Source organism: Pleurodeles waltl, chromosome 5 (assembly GCF_031143425.1).
Source record: "Pleurodeles waltl isolate 20211129_DDA chromosome 5, aPleWal1.hap1.20221129, whole genome shotgun sequence".
Taxonomy (NCBI): domain Eukaryota; kingdom Metazoa; phylum Chordata; class Amphibia; order Caudata; family Salamandridae; genus Pleurodeles; species Pleurodeles waltl.
This window is the reverse complement of record NC_090444.1, coordinates 1,075,386,591-1,075,400,114: the sequence shown is the minus strand read 5'-3', so window position 1 is coordinate 1,075,400,114 and position 13,524 is coordinate 1,075,386,591. Positions and strand designations below refer to the sequence as shown.

Below are 13,524 nucleotides of genomic sequence, written 5' to 3'. Positions count from 1 at the left end.
GAGGAATGACAAGCCTCTTATTGTATTTTCTGACCTCTCATTTAGGGATTGTCTCTGCGTTCCTTTTCTTTTTTTCCTGACTTTTCTTCTATTTCATCAGTGATGCTCCAAATAATGTCTACCTTTTTATCATTTTTTATAGTTTGTTCTAGGTTTCTCTGTTAGGTTTTGTACTTATGTATGCAGAATTTATGTTTAGGCATGTAGAATGCTAAGGGCTTCATAATTCAGTGAAAAGATATAGGGGGTCATTACAACCTCGGCGGTCTTTTGACAAGACCGCTGAGGGACCGCCATGCTGAAGACCGCCAGTGGTGGCGGTTTTCCGCTCGGCGTATTATGACTGTTGGCATCTCTACGTCGTTTTTCTGACGGAGAGCCGCCAACAGCCATAGTGACGGGCGGCGGGGAAGTGGAGGTTGCTCCACCTCCACCGCCACGGCAACAGAACACCGCCCAGCGAATCACATCCTGTGTTTCAGCGCGGCGGTATTCTGTTGGCGGTGTGGTGTCGGCGGAGCTGCCCCCATGGCTCCCGTCCCCTCCTGGAGGATCGACGGAACAGGTAAGTCGATCGTCCGTTAGGGGAGGGTGGTGGGAGGGTGTTGTGTGTTGTGTGGGTGCATGGGTGTGTGAGTGCGTGTATGCTTGCGGGGGTGTTGCGTGTTTTGGGAATGAGTGCGAGTATGTCTGTAGGTATGTCTGTATGGATTTGCGCGTGTATGTTTGAATGTGGGTGTGCGTGTCTGACTGTGTGTGTGGATGTTGGCATGTATGTCGGTGTGTGTGCGTGTATGTGTGTTGGTGGTGCCTGCGTGCGTGTCGGGTGTGTATGTGTAAGGTAATGTCGGTGTGGGGAGGGGGGTCCTGCCACCTTTGGGGGGTGGCAGGAGTGGTGGGGGGTGTAGGGGAGGGAGTCGGTGTGGGGGTGGGGGGTGGTGGAGACCGCTATCAGTGCCAGGGAAGGAATTCCCTGGCACTGATAGTGCTTACCGCCATGGATTTCATGGCCGTTCCTACCGCTGGAAATCCATGGCGGTAAGCCGGGTCAAAATACCGGTGGCGGTATTGTCACAGCCGCAGGGTTGGAGACCCAGGTCTCCAGCCCAGCGGTCATCTCCGCCCTGGCGGGCGGAACGGAGAAGCGACGGATGACCATGGTGGTAACCGCCATGGTCATAATCCTCAAAAAAAGAGCTCCAGCCTGTTGGCGGTCTTACCGCCGCTTTAACACCATCCCCCCATAGTATTTTCTCATGATAGACTTGTATTTGATGGTGATTGTAAGCAGCTAATGGAACCACTTGTGGACAGATGTTCCAGTATGCCTAATGCTTTGTAGCATAAGAAATAACTATTTAACAATTTCTTGTAAAATGACAACATATTTTAACAATTTGAGAAGTTTGCTAATGAGCTGGGAAGTTGCTGGCAAACTATCTTCAATTTAAAAAAAAAAAAAAACTTCACAAATATGGTGATTCTTCCAAGGGGATTATTTAAAGATATTGATATCTCCAATTGCTTTGTGCATTTGTATAAAACTTTGTGCACTCTTTAATATGCACCCTTGGCTATTTCTTGGATGATTATTTTGCATCCATTCCTAAGAAGGATACACATACAATTAATGTCATTCATTGGAAAAAGATGTAGAACTGATGGAGGTCCATTCATCACTGTATAAACCTAGATAGGGTGACTCCTGCCTGGATGGGTTCTATGCAAAATATTATCTTTAGTTCCTGTCAGATCTCATTGGGGGAGGGTACAGGGCAGACGGCCTGAACTGGGCTGCAGCCTTGGTGGTTGAGGTAATTTGCTAATCATGTCATGGGGTCCTTCTTATTATGGCTTTGCAAACTGGTTCAAGTACAATAATTTCCACACTTGAAAGAGTTAAGTTCATGTGACAGACTCAGTTTCATTTTCAGGCTGTTCCTTAGGCACAGCTTTTGTGCAAAGTGAGAATATTCATAACAGGTAGCATGAAGGCTGACTCCAAGTAAGTGTATTTAAAACATGGGTATAGTGAACTGTGACATCTTTGCACCTGGCTGCCATCAGCCTTCTTGAAGCATTAATCAAAGACAGGCAAAAGAACAGGCTTTGCCAGAAACTTCCTCACCTTGAACAACAGAAACTGCAGTCCCACCACTCACTCTTCCCATATGTCAAATGGCAGTATTCAGAAAGAACTAATCTGCAGCCTTTTGCTCACAAGGCCCTCACAGAATTTCTATGGGAAATCTTGATTCCATCCTCCTTCACTTACATTTCTGGTTCTAGATTCTCCAACCACTGAAAAGCAGGAAATGCACTTCCACTGCCTGGAAACCTTGTTCCCATCTTCCATCTTGGTCCATGCTAAACCATGGAAATCCAATATTGAATGAACTAGCATCAGTACTCAGACTCATATAGCACACAACTCACATGACATGTTATATATCACAGAAGTCTTTGAGAAACATAAGAACTGACGTCAAAAGGACCTGGACAAAACCAAGAGAAACATAGAGGAAAGCCTCAAAATTGTTGAGGATCTGTCTTTTAACGATGTGCCTGGTAGATGCGTAAGGAAATGTGATACAACCGCTGATACTACAGGAGCAAGAAGAATTGAGGATGCTCTTAGATTTAAAAAAGAACAATAACCAAACATGCGGCCATCTTCTGTTAGCGAACTGCCTTGCACCAGTATCCTGGAATAAACTGAACCCAGATGAAGTCAGGAACATAAATCCAATCCTGACTCTTGTTTCTGTGGCTTAATGAACGGTATGTTTATCCAAGTCCAAACTAACAAGGAGCAAATTTCTTTCCTCTACATCCCGTTCAAATGGCTTGGAAATTTTAAATGTAACAGCATCTGCCTTTTCATAAATACCCAAATTTCACTGGGAGTAATACTTAATCCTGCAATGTAAAAGCCACATATTGGTCTTAAATGATAGGACTCTCTCCACTTTTTAAAGAACAAACATAACACACATGAAAGGCGTCCAGAAGAGCATTCTGTACGATGGCCTGGCTATGAGATTTGGGTCAGGACTGGTTAAGCTGAGTGACATAAAGACTCTGAGGACACTTAGCATTGCAGATTGGGAGGAACACATCAGCTGTGTTATCGTTGGATGTGTTGATGAAAATCACCACAAACTCTGTGGTTGAACAAAAAATTAGGGAAGGAAATATCAAAATGCAAGCTATTACTTGATACCGGTCTTCACATAAAGAGAGTGAAAATATAAAACCACAAGCACAGCCTCCTATATAATAATATATCACACAATAAGTGCTTATATTACCAAAATGGAGGTCTAATTAAATCCTAGATAAACTATAGATATCCCAAAGATATGGAAAGGTCACTCACCCACCCATTGCTATGGCATGCGTCATCATTGGTGACCTATCCACACCAAGGTAGGTACATTTTGTATTTGTTTTTAAAATTTTAGGTTTGGGTGTGGGGTTTATTGGGGGACTGAGTGGAGATTGTTTTTTATCACGTATATATTAACTTTTGTTAATTTTTTTGGTTGCTTATTTGATATATTTCAATTATTATTTATTTGTTTCATTGTTCATTCATTTTTGTATTTATGTATTACATTTTAAGCTCAGTTTGTGTAGTTTATTGGGGAAGTAGCTGTGCAGTTGTAAAAGAAAATATTTATTAATTGATATTAATTGCATAATGCGTCATCTTAATAATTTGTTTGTAAAGAACTGTGCTTTCTATACATTATTTATATATATTTGTATTTAAAAATGTTATTTTGAATGTGTTGGGTGATGTTTTGTGTTTTTTTTTAATTTAATGTTCACATTTGTTAAATTGTACAAAGAAATAAATAATTTTGTAAATAATAACTTTGTGATTATGAAATTACTTTTGATTTGAATGTGCCTTATGGGTCAGTTAAATATGTATTGCTTATTTTATTATAATTGTAATTATTTTGCTATGAATTCATATATATTTTGTAAATATATGTTCTTAATACAATACTAGTTAATATGTTTTAATTAATTTTAAGGGCCAAGTATTTTATTTGGTTGCAGTGAATGTAACCCCAACATATGTGCTCTTTCCTTAGTGTTTGTTAGACTGAAGTTAGAGGTTGAAGTCAGAATAGTAAATCTGGCCCAGTAAATTTTACCACCCCAATGCATGCACTGTCCTTAAAGTTTGCACTTACAATAGCGAATTGGAGTGTATATGTTTAATCTTTTTAGATGGGTTATTGTTTATTATTTTAATGCTGTAGATGACTTTATAGGTTTTAGAGCATATTTAATTTAAAAGATCATGATTTTAAAGTTATTATACTTTTATTTATTTTTAAATATGTTTTTGATTTTCGAAATTATTCTTTCAGTTATTTTAGTTTTTCACATTTATTATTTTAGTTCAGTTATTTTTAAAATGTATTTTACTATTTTAATACTAAGTGGTTTATTTTTAATTTTGATATAGTTTATGATAAGTCTATAGGCCTCATTAAGAGTGTGGCAGTCTGAAGACCGCCACACTCACGGTGACCGTCAGATCACCGAACTCCAGGTGATCTGACTGTCACATTACAACCTTGGTGGGCGGACACACCAGGGAACCGTAGTCACCACAAAGAACATCGTCCCCAATGGGCTGGCAGCAGTCTGCACTGTACTCAGCCACAGCAGTGCTGAACTCAGCCCCGCCGTGCTGATTACAACTCTGCTTTCCACCAGCCTTTCTGGGGTGGTCACCCCGTCATGGGAAGGCTGGTGGAAAGACAGTACCGAGAGACAAGGGGGGCCCCTGCACTGCCCAGAACCATCGGAATTCACACTTTTGCTCCCATAAGGGAGCCAACGCCAATGCCGTAGCACTGTTCCCGTCCATCAGCCCGGTGGGAACGGCATAATAGAATGTTCCTGCCGGTCAACCCGGGCGGAAACATTGCAATACCCTTGGGGGGACGCAACCGCCAAGACAGTGAAGACCTTCCTGGGAGTTTGGCAGTCGGCTCGTCTGACCGCCAAACTTGTAATGTGGCCCTATGTGTTTATATTTTTTATATGTATTAATTATTATTTATATGTTTTATTTTTACAAATTAAATATATTTAATATATGCATTTAATGTAACACCTCATTTCGAAACGTATTTTTGTCTTTTTTAAGTAAATTTAATGTTAAACATGTGTATAAAAATATATTTAAGTTGTTAAATTAATGTAATTGTTTTATTGTGTATATGTTTTTTATAAATGTAGCAATTTTTAATTAATGTAACTGTTCTTTTAAAGATACTGTTATGCTATATGCATAGCTAGCTAGATAGATAGCTAGATAGCTAACTAGATGGCTAGATAGATAGATAGATAGATAGATAGATAGATAGACTTGAATATACATATAAACTTAAACAATTTATGGTCGATATTTTGGTCCACAATATTTCTGTAGAGGATATTCTTGTACTTTACATTACAAGTTTGTAAAGTCTTCACTTTTGACATCGATATTTTTTCAGTGATATTTTTGTATCTCAACATTGTTTTGGTCAATATTATGACATAGCAGCGTGGAGGACTGCGCATATCTCCATTTTATAGTAAGAACATTGAAGAACTTGACTGATCAGATAGTGTTTAAAAATTGTAATGCATTTTCAGACACTAAAATGTGCCCCTATTTCTCTTTATAAATGTTTACATGGTGGTTCTTCCTCATTTTATTTGTTCTGGTTTTCTATGTCCCAATTACATACACTACCTGTTCCAATTCCATGCCAATTGTAATCCTGTTCTCTATATTTGCCTCTTTACAACTCGTGCACACAATTATTTGTTTTGGATGAAGTTATTTTCATTTTGATATTTTGCATAATCTGATACACCGAGGTGCTCATTTAGACTTCGCCAGTCTTTTCCGAATACCGCTGTGTAAGCGGGCGCCAAAAGACCGCCAGTGATACAAAAACCTGACACCGTTGAGCTGATTGACGACTTGAAAGAGGGGTTTGTACCACCAGCACCGCCACGCCGAGAGCAACCCGTCCTCCAAATTACCAATCACAAATCAGCCCCGTGGTCCTAGCACCTTGGCAATTTATTGGTGGTCTGAACCACCCCGGACAAAAATGCACCTAGTCAAGAACACTGCACCACATCGGAAAATAACAACACCCCACACCTGATACACATACACACACCACACACACCTGGCCGCAGCACTACACAACACATCCCCAGAATCCTTTGCACCCAGAAAGTCTGACATAGCGAGGCAAGACCACACTGACAGAAGGCACTGCACCTAAAAATCACGGGCACCATCGCACTCAACACGCATCACACAACACACATCATCAAGAGCAACACAACATGCACATCACCACTGCACACAAATACCACAAATCACACGCACATCCTAGCACTCAACCTCACATCAACAAACATCAGACCCAGGATCCTTGCACATCACACACTCCATCACCACAACTCAACCACCATGGCACCACAAAAAAGCACGATCCACAGACGAGGTTCTTAGGGTCATGGTCAAGGAAATCATCAGAGTGGAGCCTCAATAGTTTGGCACACAGGTCCAGCAGACATCCATAGCCCGGAAAAAGGACTTATGGCAGAGGATCATCATCAGGGAGAACACAGTGGGAAACCGTCCACGCACAAGGGTCAACATAGGAAGAGGTGGAATGACCTATGGGTGAAGGTACGGGCAATGGCATCACAACAGCAAATCGCCGTCATGAAGACTGGTAGTGGGCCACCACCACCTCCCCCAGAATTATCATTGTGGGAGGAGAAGGTCTTGGCCATCCTACACCCAGAGGGGCTGATGGGAATACCAGGTGGACTGGACTCTGGTAAGTCAACAACACTCCCCGGCCACCATGTACCCCTGCACAGCATGTACCCCCACCACCCTGTCACCCCCTCACACCACCCTCACGTGCACACAATCACCATAGACCCAATAGCCTCCCTTGCATGCCCCAGCTCCCTACTAATACCATTCCTTCATAAGGCCAACTAGTGCATGGAATCCACACACTGCAGCAAGTACTACAACTACCACAATGTATCAGTCCCCACCCTTGCATGACTGCTAAATCCACTTCAAATCTGTGCACCTGCACATAAAACCATGCCACCACCCCGACACCAACAAGAAATTGGAATGCACATCAGTACATGGCAATGACAGTAGACAAGACCAATACGAACTATTGAGCAAAATAGTACCATAGCAACATTCAACTGATGCAAACACAAGCAGTAGTCAAGAAACTGTCAATGCCATTACTGCTCTGAAAATCCAGACAATGATGGCATACAACCATGTGTACCACTAGTACAATACCATCATGTAACACAATACCTCTCACTGCACAGGTCTCCCAAATAATGCCACACAGCAGATGATGACAGAGACAGAAGGCCCAGCTCTGGAAGCAGGTCCAATAGGGGAGGAATTTCCTGGATGTCTGGATAGGGATGACATACCTGACCCATCAGGCATGACTGGTCAGTCCACCACCACCAGCCTCAACCTGCCCACAACTGAATCCCCCTCCCTGTGGCATCCATTGCACAACAGATACTCACCACCTTGCAGGAGAACTAAAGGCTGCAGGGTGAATACCACCAGGAGGCCATGCAGCAGTGGCAGGCACACAATACCACTATGGTCTCCATGTTAGGGGTGTTCAAAGAACTCAACACCATCCTGCATATGTCCTCCACCCAACAGCAGGCCCCATCCAGTAGTCACACAATACCTCTGTCCTCAACTCATTAGATCTCATGGGTGTCAGACTTATATTCCACCCTGGCTTCACAGTGATCTTGGTCAACGTGTACGCGAGGTTTGTCCCCCCCAACATGGAATTAGGGGTACTTGCCGAGCTTGTAGAGTATATGGAATCTTTGCATCCTTCTAACCATCTGGTGATAGGGGGAGATATTAACTGTTCTTTTGTATCCCAGAACCTCGTAGGAGATTTAACAACTGAAGAAGAGGACTCCTGGGGTATCCCCCAAGCGAAGGATGATTATTCTAGCCCTGGCTCTTGTGCCGCTATACAGATGGCTTCCCTCTGCCTATGCCATGGACTCAGGGAATGTAATGGTCGGACCAGATCTGATCTAAATCGTGCCCCCACTTTTAAGCGGGGGTGCTCTTTTAGTACTATTGATTATTTTTTTGTTGACATTAGGCTCTGGTCACATATTCTGGATATGAAGGTTGAATCTCGTCACGACAGTGATCATTACCCTCTAAGCCTCACTCTATTCAATAAAGCCTTTGGGAGAACTCAACATTTAGAGATCACTGACGTCCCGATCCCTTCCCTTAATTCCAGGCAAACTCGTGTTAGTTGGCCAAAAGTTATATCTAACCCACTTTTGGTCAAACAAATTTACTCCTTTTTTTTACAGTTGTTCTCTCGTCTTGAAAATCAAGAGGCCGATAATCTTCCAATCATGAAAATTCATGTTGAATTGATAAATCTTTTACGGAACGTTTTCTACAAAGAAACCATTGTGAGACATGCTCCAGATGCTATTCGATCCAGGGAATGGTTCAACAATGATTGTGACCTTGCTAGGCTCAATCTTAAATTGGCCCTCCGCAAGCACTCGCAGGAGGAGATCAGGACCACTAGAGTTGGCTATACTAAGGCCCTGAACCTAGCAAAGAAAAACTGGGAATTTGAGATCTGGCAGAAGCTGCTGGAGGCAGTCGAAAATCGAGACGAGGACTCTTTTTGGAGGCTGTTGACTCACAGGCAAAGAGAGGGTTGTGCTACTCTTAATTTTCATATCCAAACTGAAAGATGGGTGGCTCACTTTTCCGAGATTTATGCGTCATCTGCGCAACAGCATCCTGAGGCCTTTACGGGTGACAAATGCAGACCTGTTATTGAGGGTCCTATGGAGGGCATTGTTTTTACAATGGCTGAAACCACAGTAGCTATTAACTCCTTGAAACCAGCCAAGGCCCCTGGTCCCGACAAGATACCGGGGGACCTGTTCAAGTCTGAACCTGTTATTTGGGCGTGGTACATTAATACCTTATCCAATGCTATTGCATCAGGTAGCCCCATTCCGGATTCGTGGCTCGGAGCCGAAATTAGTCCTATCCATAAAAAAGGAGATGTGGGACTGCCTGCCAATTATCGCCCAATTAGCCTTATCGATAATCTTCAAAAGATTTTTTCTAAGCAAGTCCTAGATAGGCTAACGGACTGGGTCCAAGCTAACCAAGTCCTATCACCCCTCCAGGCTGGGTTTCAATAAAAAATCAGCACTATGGACCAAGTTTTTAGACTTTTTTTGTTACTTTGGAAATATGTTACCCTGGCCAAACAAAGTTTGTATGTTGTTTTTGTTGACCTTAAGTCTGCGTTTGATCTTGTTCCAAGGCAGAAATTGTGGGAAGTCTTAAAGAAAATTGGCGTCCCGATGAACTTGGTGCATCTAATTCAAAGATTACACAAGAATACCTATGCTCGAGTAAGGTGGGGCAGCCAGGGGGAACTTACTGATCGTATTAATATTAGGCGGGGAGTACGCCAGGGCTGCGTCCTGGCACCCACTCTCTTCTCGTTGTTTATTAATGAAGTAGTGCAAGTTGTAACTGACTGCCAAAACGATGCCCCTTCCCTGAATAACTCAAAAGTTCCAATTCTCTTATTTGCTGATGACTCTCTCTTGATCTCTAAAACACCTATGGGTCTTCAGGTTCTCCTGGATAGGTTTAGTGTGTTTTGTGCAGATCATGGATTGGAACTTAACTCTAGTAAAACAAAACTTATGATTTTTGGTCCTGGCAGCTCCAAACGATGTAACATCTTGCCTAATGGAGCAAGGTATGCTCCATTGATTATTTAGGGGTGAGAATTAGCAATGACATGAACTGGCAGGCCCAGGTAGAGAAGAGTTCAGCCCTCCTAGCACATAGGTCAGGGGCAATTCTGCGCTTCCAAAAGTCTAATATTGAGAAAGTAGTTTCTCCAGCTATTAAAATTTATTTAGCCAAGGCTCAGAGTGCCGCGGTTTATGGTGCTGAGGTTTGGGGTTGCTCTAAATCTAGCAAGCTATCAGTGGGGGAAAATAGCTTTGCAAGATCACTCGTGGCATGTCCTCGTAGTACGCCCCTGGTCCCAGTATTAATGGACCTAGGGTTCCCTCGCATCTCTGATGTAATTGCTTTAAGGCCTTTAATTTTTTGGGTTGGTATCTGGACCACCCCTGAATTAGTCATCTACAAGGAATCATTGCAAGATTTACTGGACAGACCAAACATATTTTCTATCCCTTGGTTTAAGCACATTTCAGAATGGTTCCATACCTTGGGACTTAGTTATTTTTGGAACCAGACCAATAGTTTAAGGAGGGCCCATAAGGACCATCTGAAATCTGTTTACTGGTCCCATGTTAGGGAGAAACACCTATCTTGCACCTCACATGGTAGGCTGACGTCTCTTTTCCTTGACTACAAGTGGTTTCCCCACTTAGAACCCTTCCTGGACCTAATTACCGATCAACTAAGCAAAAGTTTGTATGTTCGTTTTAGGTATGGAAGCCTCCCTTTGAAGTCCTTTTCTAGCTCATGGAGCTCCACCCTGTCATCTGATAAACGCCCTTGCTGTAATTGTTCTGTGGAAACTGTAGTGCACTTTATGTTTATTTGTCCTGCCTATGGTATGGCTCGGCGGAAATGGCTTTGTCCCGCCTGTAGGAACATGGGGCTAAGAACGTGTAGAGATGCCCTCAGGTTGATGTTGAGAGATTGTTCCATTCCCCTAATTTGTGCGGTCAGCAAGTTCCTTGCGTCCGCTTGGTACACATGCACATTTTTTTTAAAGAAAATGGTTTATAGTGATTTGATATTAACTGATCCCTGATTTTACCTTATTTAACTCAAATTGTTTTATTCAGTGAATTTTTTTTATAAATCATTGATGAGGAAGTTCAAAGCAGTTAACAATTGGAACTTTGACTCTTGCTCCTCACTTATAGGATGGGACGCATATGTCGATTTTATTGTAATTTTTCCTGTAGACTCCTCATTTTATAGTATTTTACCTTATTTTTATTATTTATCCTTTAGTTTTGTTGTTATATATTTATTATGCAAAGATCATGATTTTATTGTTGTAAGTTATTGCTTTGATGGTTATTTAGACCGAATAAAGCTTTTGTATGAATACCTCTGTCCTCTACATCAGCATCTGCTACAGGAATGGAGGCCTAGCAAGAGGACCCACAGGCCACCAGCTCACCTGTCCCTGCAGCTGAAGTACCCCCCGTAAAAGAGGTTGACCATCGAGAAATCCTGCAGGACCTGAGGCCAAGACCAAAGCCCCCACAAAGAAGTGATCCCTCTCCTGAACTGTCACCCTTGTGTGCCACTGACTCTGTTGGCTGTCCAATGGCGAGTTCCCATCATCCCAAGGCTAATGGATATATGACCTATGGAACATACAGCTGGACCTTGCACTCTGGTGATCACAGAAACTATGTCCCCACTCCTCTTAACTGTGAAGTGAAACACTAAATAAATACCAATGAGCACAAGTAACGGTGTATAAAGTGGCATTTCTGTTAACAAGCAACAGTCATATACACATATCTGTACTACGAGAATGTCAAAATGACAGAGGTAGTAGGAATCTCCAACAAATGTGCAAGTACATCCATATTGTAGTAACATCCAATGACAAGGGTGCCAACAGGCATTTCAGTAAGCAGCTTGCAAACAGACGTGATCTGAAGAGTCAAAAAAAACATGGGAGGAGGCTCAATGTTGTAAGCCATGTAGGCCATATCCATACATCATGTAGGCCATATCCAACAGCAGTATATCACAAACACAGGATGATTGCTGCAGCGGGTATGATACCACATGTGTAAAGGCCAGGATTGTCACTCACACGCATGTGTAGTAATAATAAGATTCATCATAGGTGACATCCTCTACAGAACACCCCCTTGCATAGTCAGAAACAGGTAGTTGCCAGACAGCAGTTGACAATACAACATGATAGGCCTACAGAACAGGAACAGTCTGATAAGTGTCCTTTACATTTCCCAAACCATTCAGACTGAGGATCAATAAACTTGGGTACAACCATAGGGATGTATTATGATGGCACCAGCATTAAACACATGTAATTGGCAGCAATGCATTTCCACTACACCTCATGGTAAGTCAGCAACCTTTCAGGGTTGGAAACTAAGATGGAAGGCAGTAGTCTCCATGCACACCTTGATGCATGCTAAATCTAAGTACAAACTTGTGTCTTCAATACATAGTCCAAGTGCACATTACGTCAAAATCACACATATCTGAAAATCATCGAAAGTGGTGGTGAATCAGGTCAGTCCTGTTGTCATCTGCCTCTTCTTCGTCTGCCTGCTCTTCAGTATCAGGGTCATAGGGCACAGCCACAGCTCCTGCATCAATGCAACAGTGCGATGTACCTTCTGAGGGCCAGATTATGTAGCATGCAGCATGCAACAATGACCTTGTAGACTTTCACTGGTCGGTACTGTAGGGCACCACAGAACACTTGGAGGCAACGAAATCTAGCTTTCAAGAGGCCCAAAGTCATCTCTATCACCCCCTTCCTCCGGCCGTGAGCCTCATTGTACCTGTTCTCCACATCTGTAGTTGGATATCTAACAGTTGTCATGAGCCAGGGCAGGTTGGGGTATCCAAAGTCACCAGTGTGGAAATGGAAATAAGACTATAGTAAACAGTGATAGGCATAGTGCAGACTGTATAGGGAGGGAGATCAAACGTGTGACATGGACAGCAGTACATATACCTATTAGCCAGGCCATTTCTCAATGCTGTAACATCAATGCGGGGACACAGAAGTTCCTCAAGACATAGAATCATACCAAACCAGGGTATTTCGCTGTCACGTGTGATATGTACTGGTCTGCAAGACACACCATTTGTACATTAAGTGAATATGTACTCTTCCAGTTTCTGTACACCTGTTCATTGGCCCTCAGAGGTACCATGGCGATGTAAGTCCCAGGAATGGCTCCTATTACCTGTGGGACATTTGAAATGTTGTAAAAGGCTGCCTTAACAATGTTCAATTCAGCACGTTGTGGGAACCTTAGGTACTTATTCATATGCATGAGTAGGGCATCCAGCACATCATGTAACACCATACTGAACTTGGGTTGTGACATCCCTGCAGCCAGTCCCACAGTCACCTGAAATGAGCCACTAGCCAAAAAAATCAGGATGGCCAACGCCTGGACTGTTGGAGGGATGGCAAGGGGATTTCTCAAAGCTGGCAGGAGGTCTGGCTCCAACTGGGTGACCAGTTTCCTGATGGACACATGGTTTAGTCGATAGGTCATAATGGTGTGCCGCTCTTCCATGGTTTCAAGATCTACTAGGGGCCGGTAAACTGGTGCATTCCTCATCACTCCACTGTGCGGTATCTTGGTAGGGAGACAAATAACAATCTGGAC

General features: G+C 42.8%; 1 long non-coding RNA gene across 1 annotated transcript in view; it reads left to right on the top strand.

The window, feature by feature from the left end:
- Nucleotides 1-11,565, top strand: part of LOC138297356 (uncharacterized) — a 131,953-nt gene extending 120,388 nt beyond the window's left edge. The window contains exon 3 of the long non-coding RNA XR_011204047.1: nucleotides 11,256-11,565. This is a non-coding gene — a long non-coding RNA (uncharacterized lncRNA). The remainder of the gene's footprint in view (nucleotides 1-11,255) is intronic.
- Nucleotides 11,566-13,524: the final 1,959 nt, after the last annotated feature.